Genomic DNA, 10,149 nt, shown 5'->3' on the forward strand with positions numbered 1-10,149 from the left:
CGGAGATGGGTTGACCTAGTCGGGTGACCCAAGTTGGGTCGACCCAGGCGTGCGATCCTGGCTGGGGACAGCAAGTCGATTCTATAAGTTTGCTTGCCAATTTTGCTAGCCAGGTCGGCTCACCAAGTCATCTAACCATGTGGTCTTTTGCCAAATCAAGAATTGACTCTTTAAGTCCACTCACAGCTCGTCAAGCCGGCTCACCAAGATGACTTATCGTCTCGCCTCACCAGGTTGCCCCACCAGGTCGCCTCTTCTTTAAGACCGCTCACCATGTCGGCTCCCCAAGTCACCTCACCGAGTCGACTATTCAGGTTGCCTCACCAAGTCGACCCCTTAAGTTCGCTCACCAACTCAGCTCCCTAAGTCAGCTCACCAAGTCGAATCACATAGTCGTTTTACCACCTTGCCCCAGCAGGTGTGCTCGCCAAGTTGCCCCGCCGAGTTGCTTCTCTAAGCCCACTCACCATGTCAGCTCACCAAGTCGGTTGTTCAAGTACGTTGCCAAGTCAACTCTTTAAGTTCGCTCACCAGGTCAGCCCGCCCAAGTCGCCTCTTTAAGTTCGTTCGCCAGGTCAGCCCGCCCAAGTCGCATCAGCGGGCTAACTCGCCGAGTCACCTCGCGAAGTTGACTCTTTAAGTGCGCTCACCAAGTCGACTGTCCATCTCGCCTCGATAAGTTGGCTTGCCGAGTTACCGCACCAAGTCGTCGCCTCTTTAAGCCCGCTCACCGTGTCAGCTCGTCAGGTCGGCTCACCAAGTCGACTAATCAAGTAGGCCCACCAAGTCGCCTCAAGGATAGCTACTCACCATGAGTCGCCTCACCATGTTGACTCAATGAGTCGCCTCACCATGTTGACTCTTTGAGCCCGCTCGCCAGGTCGCCTCACCAAGTCGACTCGAGTACGTTGCCAAGTCGACTCTTTAAGTTCGCTCGCCAGGTCGACTCGCCAAGTCAGCTCACCATGTCATCTCAACGAACCAACTCGCCGAGTCGCCTCACCACGTCGGCTCTCTAATACCACTCGCCAAGTCGCCCCACCAACTCGCCCCGTTAGGCCCACTCGCCACATCGCCCTGTTAGGCCCACTCTCACCAAGTGGACTCTTTAAGTCTGCTCATAAAGTCGAGCCACCAAGTACTCTCACCAAGTCGACTCTTTAAGTCCTTTCATCGAGTCACCCCACCAAGTACTCTCGCCAAGTCAACTCTTTAGGTCCGTTCGTAGAGTCACCCCACCAAGTCGACCCTTCAAGTGCGTTCATCAAGTCACCCCACCAAGTCGACTCTTTAAGTTCACTCATCAAGCCACCCCGCCAGGTCAGCCCACAAATTACTCTCACCAAGTCGACTCTTTAAGTTCGTTCATCAAGTCACCCCGCCAGGTCGGCCCACCAAGTGGACTCTTTAAGTTCGTTCATGAAGTCACTCTGCCAAGTCGGCCCACCAGGTCGACTCTTTAAGTTCGTTCATCAAGTCACCCCGCCAGGTCAGCCCACCAACTACTCTCACCAAGTCGACTCTTTAAGTTTGCTCACCAAGTCACCCCGCCAGGTCGGCCCACCAAGTACTCTCACCAGGTCGACTCTTTAGGTTTGTTCATCAGGTCACCCCACCGAGTACTCTCACCAAGTCGACTCTTTAGGTTCGTTAATCAAGTCGCCCCGCCAAGTCGGCCCACCAACTACTCTCACCAAGTCGACCCTTTAAGTTCGGTCATCAACTCACCCCGCCAGGTCGGCCCACCAAGTACTCTCACAAAGTCGACTCTTTAGGTTCGTTCATCTATTCACCCTGCCAGCTCGGCCCACCAAGTTCTCTCGCCAGGTCGACTCTTTAAGTTCGTTCATCAAGTCACCCTGCCAGTTCGACCCACCAAGTACTCTCACAAAGTCGACTCTCTAAGTTCGTTCATCAAGTCACCCTGCCAGGTCAGCCCACCAAGTACTCTCACCAAGTCACCCCGCTAGTTCGACCCACCAAGTCGACTCTTTAAGTTCGTTCATCAAGTCACCCGGCCAAGTCGGCCCACCAAGTCGACTCTTTAAGTCCGTTCATCAAGTCACGTGACCAGGTCAGCCCACCGAGTACTCTCACCAAGTCGACTCTTTAAGTTTGTTCATCAAGTCACCCGGCCAGATCGGCCCACCAAGTACTCTCACCAAGTCGACTCTCTAAGTCTGTTCATCAGGTCACCCCACCGAGTACTCTCACCAAGTCAACTCTTTAGGTCCGTTCATCAAGTCACCCCGCAAAGTCGACCCTCTAAGTTCGTTCATCGAGTCACCCGACCAAGTCGACTGTTTAAGTCCTTTCATCAAGTCACCCCGCCAAGCCGACTCTTTAAGTCCGTTCATCAAGTCGCCAGAACAACTACTCTCACCAAGTCGACTCTATAAGTCCGTTCATCAAGTCGGCCCACCAAGTACTCCCACCAAGTCGACTCTTTAAGTCCGTTCATCAGTTCACCCCGCCAAGTACTCTCACCAAGTAAACTCTTTAGGTCCGTTCATCGAGTCACCCCGCCAAGTCGACCCTTTAAGTCCGTTCATCAAGTCACCCCGCCGAGTTGCTTCTCTAAGCCCACTCACCATGTCAGCTCACCAAGTCGGTTGTTCAAGTACGTTGCCAAGTCAACTCTTTAAGTTCGCTCACCAGGTCAGCCCGCCCAAGTCGCCTCTTTAAGTTCGTTCGCCAGGTCGGCCCGCCCAAGTCGCATCAGCGGGCTAACTCGCCGAGTCACCTCGCGAAGTTGACTCTTTAAGTGCGCTCACCAAGTCGACTCACCATCTCGCCTCGATAAGTTGGCTTGCCGAGTTACCCCACCAAGCCGTCGCCTCTTTAAGCCCGCTCACCGTGTCAGCTCGTCAGGTCGGCTCACCAAGTCGACTAATCAAGTAGGCCCACCAAGTCGCCTCAAGGATAGCTCCTCACCGTGAGTCGCCTCACCATGTTGACTCAATCAGTCGCCTCACCATGTTGACTCTTTGAGCCCGCTCGCCAGGTCGCCTCACCAAGTCGACTCGAGTACGTTGCCAAGTCGACTCTTTAAGTTCGCTCGCCAGGTCGACTCGCCAAGTCAGCTCACCATGTCATCTCAACGAACCAACTCGCCGAGTCGCCTCACCACGTCGGCTCTCTAATACCACTCGCCAAGTCGCCCCACCAACTCGCCCCGTTAGGCCCACTCGCCACATCGCCCTGTTAGGCCCACTCTCACCAAGTGGACTCTTTAAGTCTGCTCATAAAGTCGAGCCACCAAGTACTCTCACCAAGTCGACTCTTTAAGTCCTTTCATCGAGTCACCCCACCAAGTACTCTCGCCAAGTCAACTCTTTAGGTCCGTTCGTAGAGTCACCCCACCAAGTCGACCCTTCAAGTGCGTTCATCAAGTCACCCCACCAAGTCGACTCTTTAAGTTCACTCATCAAGCCACCCCGCCAGGTCAGCCCACAAATTACTCTCACCAAGTCGACTCTTTAAGTTCGTTCATCAAGTCACCCCGCCAGGTCGGCCCACCAAGTGGACTCTTTAAGTTCGTTCATGAAGTCACTCTGCCAAGTCGGCCCACCAGGTCGACTCTTTAAGTTCGTTCATCAAGTCACCCCGCCAGGTCAGCCCACCAACTACTCTCACCAAGTCGACTCTTTAAGTTTGCTCACCAAGTCACCCCGCCAGGTCGGCCCACCAAGTACTCTCACCAGGTCGACTCTTTAGGTTTGTTCATCAGGTCACCCCACCGAGTACTCTCACCAAGTCGACTCTTTAGGTTCGTTAATCAAGTCGCCCCGCCAGGTCGGCCCACCAACTACTCTCACCAAGTCGACCCTTTAAGTTCGGTCATCAACTCACCCCGCCAGGTCGGCCCACCAAGTACTCTCACAAAGTCGACTCTTTAGGTTCGTTCATCAATTCACCCTGCCAGCTCGGCCCACCAAGTTCTCTCGCCAGGTCGACTCTTTAAGTTCGTTCATCAAGTCACCCTGCCAGTTCGACCCACCAAGTACTCTCACAAAGTCGACTCTCTAAGTTCGTTCATCAAGTCACCCTGCCAGGTCAGCCCACCAAGTACTCTCACCAAGTCACCCCGCTAGTTCGACCCACCAAGTCGACTCTTTAAGTTCGTTCATCAAGTCACCCGGCCAAGTCGGCCCACCAAGTCGACTCTTTAAGTCCGTTCATCAAGTCACGTGACCAGGTCAGCCCACCGAGTACTCTCACCAAGTCGACTCTTTAAGTTTGTTCATCAAGTCACCCGGCCAGATCGGCCCACCAAGTACTCTCACCAAGTCGACTCTCTAAGTCTGTTCATCAGGTCACCCCACCGAGTACTCTCACCAAGTCAACTCTTTAGGTCCGTTCATCAAGTCACCCCGCAAAGTCGACCCTCTAAGTTCGTTCATCGAGTCACCCGACCAAGTCGACTGTTTAAGTCCTTTCATCAAGTCACCCCGCCAAGCCGACTCTTTAAGTCCGTTCATCAAGTCGCCAGAACAACTACTCTCACCAAGTCGACTCTATAAGTCCGTTCATCAAGTCGGCCCACCAAGTACTCCCACCAAGTCAACTCTTTAAGTCCGTTCATCAGTTCACCCCGCCAAGTACTCTCACCAAGTAAACTCTTTAGGTCCGTTCATCGAGTCACCCCGCCAAGTCGACCCTTTAAGTCCGTTCATCAAGTCGCCCCGCCGAGTTGCTTCTCTAAGCCCACTCACCATGTCAGCTCACCAAGTCTTTTGTTCAAGTACGTTGCCAAGTCAACTCTTTAAGTTCGCTCACCAGGTCAGCCCGCCCAAGTCGCCTCTTTAAGTTCGTTCGCCAGGTCGGCCCGCCCAAGTCGCATCAGCGGGCTAACTCGCCGAGTCACCTCGCGAAGTTGACTCTTTAAGTGCGCTCACCAAGTCGACTCACCATCTCGCCTCGATAAGTTGGCTTGCCGAGTTACCCCACCAAGCCGTCGCCTCTTTAAGCCCGCTCACCGTGTCAGCTCATCAGGTCGGCTCACCAAGTCGACTAATCAAGTAGGCCCACCAAGTCGCCTCAAGGATAGCTCCTCACCGTGAGTCGCCTCACCATGTTGACTCTTTGAGCCCACTCGCCAGGTCGCCTCACCAAGTCGACTCGAGTACGTTGCCAAGTCGACTCTTTAAGTTCGCTCGCCAGGTCGACTCGCCAAGTCAGCTCACCATGTCATCTCAACGAACCAACTCGCCGAGTCGCCTCACCACGTCGGCTCTCTAATACCACTCGCCAAGTCGCCCCACCAACTCGCCCCGTTAGGCCCACTCGCCACATCGCCCTGTTAGGCCCACTCTCACCAAGTGGACTCTTTAAGTCTGCTCATAAAGTCGAGCCACCAAGTACTCTCACCAAGTCGACTCTTTAAGTCCTTTCATCGAGTCACCCCACCAAGTACTCTCACCAAGTCAACTCTTTAGGTCCGTTCGTAGAGTCACCCCACCAAGTCGACCCTTCAAGTGCGTTCATCAAGTCACCCCACCAAGTCGACTCTTTAAGTTCACTCATCAAGCCACCCCGCCAGGTCAGCCCACAAATTACTCTCACCAAGTCGACTCTTTAAGTTCGTTCATCAAGTCACCCCGCCAGGTCGGCCCACCAAGTGGACTCTTTAAGTTCGTTCATGAAGTCACTCTGCCAAGTCGGCCCACCAGGTCGACTCTTTAAGTTCGTTCATCAAGTCACCCCGCCAGGTCAGCCCACCAACTACTCTCACCAAGTCGACTCTTTAAGTTTGCTCACCAAGTCACCCCGCCAGGTCGGCCCACCAAGTACTCTCACCAGGTCGACTCTTTAGGTTTGTTTATCAGGTCACCCCACCGAGTACTCTCACCAAGTCGACTCTTTAAGTTCGTTCATCAAGTCGCCCCGCCAGGTCGGCCCACCAACTACTCTCACCAAGTCGACCCTTTAAGTTAGGTCATCAACTCACCCCGCCAGGTCGGCCCACCAAGTACTCTCACAAAGTCGACTCTTTAGGTTCGTTCATCAATTCACCCCGCCAGCTCGGCCCACCAAGTTCTCTCACCAGGTCGACTCTTTAAGTTCGTTCATCAAGTCACCCCGCCAGTTCGACCCACCAAGTACTCTCACAAAGTCGACTCTCTAAGTTCGTTCATCAAGTCACCCTGCCAGGTCAGCCCACCAAGTACTCTCACCAAGTCACCTCGCTAGTTCGACCCACCAAGTCGACTCTTTAAGTTCGTTCATCAAGTCACCCAGCCAAGTCGGTCCACCAAGTCGACTCTTTAAGTCCGTTCATCAAGTCACGTGACCAGGTCAGCCCACCGAGTACTCTCGCCAAGTCGACTCTTTAAGTTTGTTCATCAAGTCACCCGGCCAGGTCGGCCCACCAAGTCACCAAGTACTCTCACCAAGTCGACTCTCTAAGTCCGTTCATCAAGTCACCCCGCCAGGTCGGCCCAGCAAGTCGAATCTTTAAGTCCGTTCATCAAGTCACCCCACCAAATACTCTAACCAAGTCGATTCTTCGAGTGCGTTCATCAAGTCACCCGACCAACTACTCTCACCAAGTCGACTCTTTAACTATGTTCATCAAGTCACCCCACCAAGCACTCTCACCACGTCAACTCTTTAGGTCCGTTCATAAAGTCACCCCACCAAGTCGACCCTTCAAGTGCGTTCATCAAGTCACCCCACCAAGTACTCTCACCAATTCGACTCTTTAAGTCTTTTCATCAAGTCACCACACCAAGTACTCTCACCAAGTCAACTCTTTAGGACCGTTCATCAAGTCACCTCGCCAAGTCGACCCTTGAAGTCCGTTCATGAAGTCACCCCACCAAGTCGACTCTTTAAGTCAGTTCACGAAGTCACCCAACCAGGTCGGCCCACCAAGGACTCTCACCAAGTCGACTCACCAAGTCTGTTCATCAGGTCACCCCACCGAGTACTCTCACCAAGTCAACTCTTTAGGTCCGTTCATCAAGTCACCCCGCAAAGTCGACCCTCTAAGTTTGTTCATCGAGTCACCCGACCAAGTCGACTGTTTAAGTCCTTTCATCAAGTCACCCCGCCAAGCCGACTCTTTAAGTCCGTTCATCAAGTCGCCAGAACAACTACTCTCACCAAGTCGACTCTATAAGTCCGTTCATCAAGTCGGCCCACCAAGTACTCCCACCAAGTCGACTCTTTAAGTCCGTTCATCAGTTCACCCCGCCAAGTACTCTCACCAAGTCAACTCTTTAGGTCCGTTCATCGAGTCACCCCGCCAAGTCGACCCTTTAAGTCCGTCCATCAAGTCGCTCCGCCAAGTACTCTCACCAAGTCGACCCTTTAAGTCCTTTCATCAAGTCACCCCACCAAGTCGACTCTTCAAGTCCGTTCATCAAGTCACCAGAACAAGTAATCTAACCAAGTCGACTCTTTAAGTCCGTCCATAAAGTCACCCCACCAGGTCGGCCCACCAAGTACTCCCACCAAGCCGAATCTTTATGTTCGTTCATCAGTTCAGCCCACCAAGTACTCTCACCAAGTTGACTCTTTAAGTCTGCTCATCAAGTCGAGCCAGCAGGTACTCTCACCAAGTCGACTCTTTGAGTCCGTTCATCAAGTCGCCCCACCAAGTACTCTAACCAAGTCGATTCTTCAAGTGCGTTCATCAAGTCGCCCCACCAAGTACTCTCACCAAGTCGACTCTTTAAGTCCTTTCATCGAGTCACCCCGCCAAGTAATCTCACCAAGTCAACTCTTTAGGTCCGTTCATAGAGTCACCCCACCAAGTCGACCCTTCAAGTGCGTTCATCAAGTCTCCCCGCCAGGTCGGCCCACGAAGTCGAATCTCTAAGTCCGTTCATCAAGTCACCGTCCCGATCTGGCCGAGCCGTTCTGGCCGAGCCATGCTGGCCGAGCCGATCTGGGCGAGCCGATCTGGGCGAGCCATTCTGGCCGACCCGATCTGGCCGAGCCGATCTGGGCGACCCGTTCTGGGCGAGCCGATCTGGGCGACCCGTTCTGGCCGAGCCATGCTGGCCGAGCCGTTCCGGCCGAGCCATGCTGGCCGAGCCGATCTGGGCGAGCCGATCTGGGCGAGCCGTTCTGGCCGAGCCTTGCTGGCCGAGCCGATCTGGGCGAGCCGTTCTGGCCGAGCCGATCTGGGCGAGCCGTTCTGGCCGAGCCTTGCTGGCCGAGCCGATCTGGGCGAGCCGTTCTGGCCGAGCCGATCTGGCCGATCTCCAAAAACGGTGTCGTGGATGGCTGTTTGGTCGCCTCTGTGCCAACTCGATCGGCACAACATTGGGAATGGTTCGACAGCGGTTGTCGTTCCAATGTGTCATCGGGATGTCTTGGAACGCGGCCTTTCAAGGGCGAGCTCGCGTCTAGCACTTGGATTGTGCGTCGTCACAAGTGATTGGGGAGATCTCTCTGTGAACGGCGGCATGTGCGATTGCAAGAGAAAATTGACTTAGTAGTCGGAGCATTGGCCTCGGGCCATTGTGACGGCCTTGCAATTTGTCTATAATTGCAACCTATGTTTGCGCAGTAGCAGAGTTTGCACGTTAGATTGGCCTTTGTTCTTGACAGTTCGAAGTACTCTCACCAAGTCAGCAAGTCACCATGCTGGCCGAGCCGATCTGGCCGAGCCGATCTGGGCGAGCCATTCTGGCCGAGCCGATCTGGCCGAGCCGATCTGGGCGAGCCATTCTGGCCGAGCCGATCTGGGCGACCCGTTCTGGCCGAGCCTTTCTGGGCGAGCCGTTCTGGCCGAGCCATGCTGGCCGAGCCGATCTGGGCGAGCCGATCTGGGCGAGCCGTTCTGGCCGAGCCTTGCTGGCCGAGCCGATCTGGGCGAGCCGTTCTGGCTGAGCCATGCTGGCCGAGCCGTGCTGGCCGAGCCATGCTGGCCGAGCCGATCTGGCCAATCTCCAAAAACGGTGTCGTGGATGGCTGTTTGGTCGCCTCTGTGCCAACTCGATCGGCACAGCATTGGGAATGGTTCGACAGCGGTTGTCGTTCCAATGTGTCATCGGGATGTCTTGGAACGCGGCCTTTCAAGGGCGAGCTCGCGTCTAGCACTTGGATTGTGCGTCGTCACAAGTGATTGGGGAGATCTCTCTGTGAACGGCGGCATGTGCGATTGCAAGAGAAAATTGACTTAGTGGTCGGAGCATTGGCCTCGGGCCATTGTGACGGCCTTGCAATTTCTCTATAATTGCAACCTATGTTTGCGCAGTAGCAGAGTTTGCACGTTAGATTGGCCTTTGTTCTTGACAGTTCGAAGTACTCTCACCAAGTCAGCAAGTCACCATGCTGGCCGAGCCGATCTGGCCGAGCCGATCTGGGCGAGCCATTCTGGGCGAGCCGATCTGGGCGAGCTCCAAAAACGGTGTCGTGGATTGCTGTTTGGTCACATTTTTCATTGAATTGGATTTTTAAGGGAGTTGTCCGCGCTATCGCAGATTTCTAATGCAGAGCGAGCCTCGCACTAATAGCTTATATAGGAGAGGTTGTTGCCGCGAGCCTCTCCCGTGCCCCTTTCATTCATTCAACATTGGTGTCTAGGCGGATCGGATTGTTGGGTTTTCAAACGGTGTATGCCGATGTTGAATGAATGGAATGGGCATGAAGCGATCTCAGTGCTTTTCCTCGGCTCTCCTTTAGATCATGTTTTGCGATGACTCAATTTTGGAAAATGTGAGGCAGCGGTTGCTGATCCATGGCATGTGTTTTTGGTGGTTTTAAAACTTGATCTAAACGTGAGGCCTTGTCTAGCACTCCGGCGTTGCTTGGTATAATGGCAATTTGCTATGGGTGCTCGGCGCTCTAGCAATTTGTCATGTTGTACTTATCGCGGCTACATGGGAGCTTTAATATCGAAAGCTCTCGGCGAAAAATGGTGGCCGAGCCATGCTGGCCGACCCGATCTGGCTTAGCCGTTTTCGTCGACCCGATCTGGCTCTCGTTTCTCACTCCATCGGCACAAATTCGGGAGTTGTTCGACAGCGGTTGTCGTTCCAATGTGTCATTGCGGTGATCTGGAGAGCGATGCTAAGTGCGGGAGCTTGCGTCTAGCATTTGGGGATGTTTGTGCAAGCGAGCAGGGGAGCTTCTCTCATCGGAACCTCTCCGTGGCCTTTGAATATAGGCCCAGTGCCGACGATATCGATGGAT

This window comes from Cupressus sempervirens, chromosome 1 (genome assembly GCF_028749045.1).
Source record: "Cupressus sempervirens isolate cs-2001-9-10 chromosome 1, ASM2874904v1, whole genome shotgun sequence".
NCBI classification, from domain to species: domain Eukaryota; kingdom Viridiplantae; phylum Streptophyta; class Pinopsida; order Cupressales; family Cupressaceae; genus Cupressus; species Cupressus sempervirens.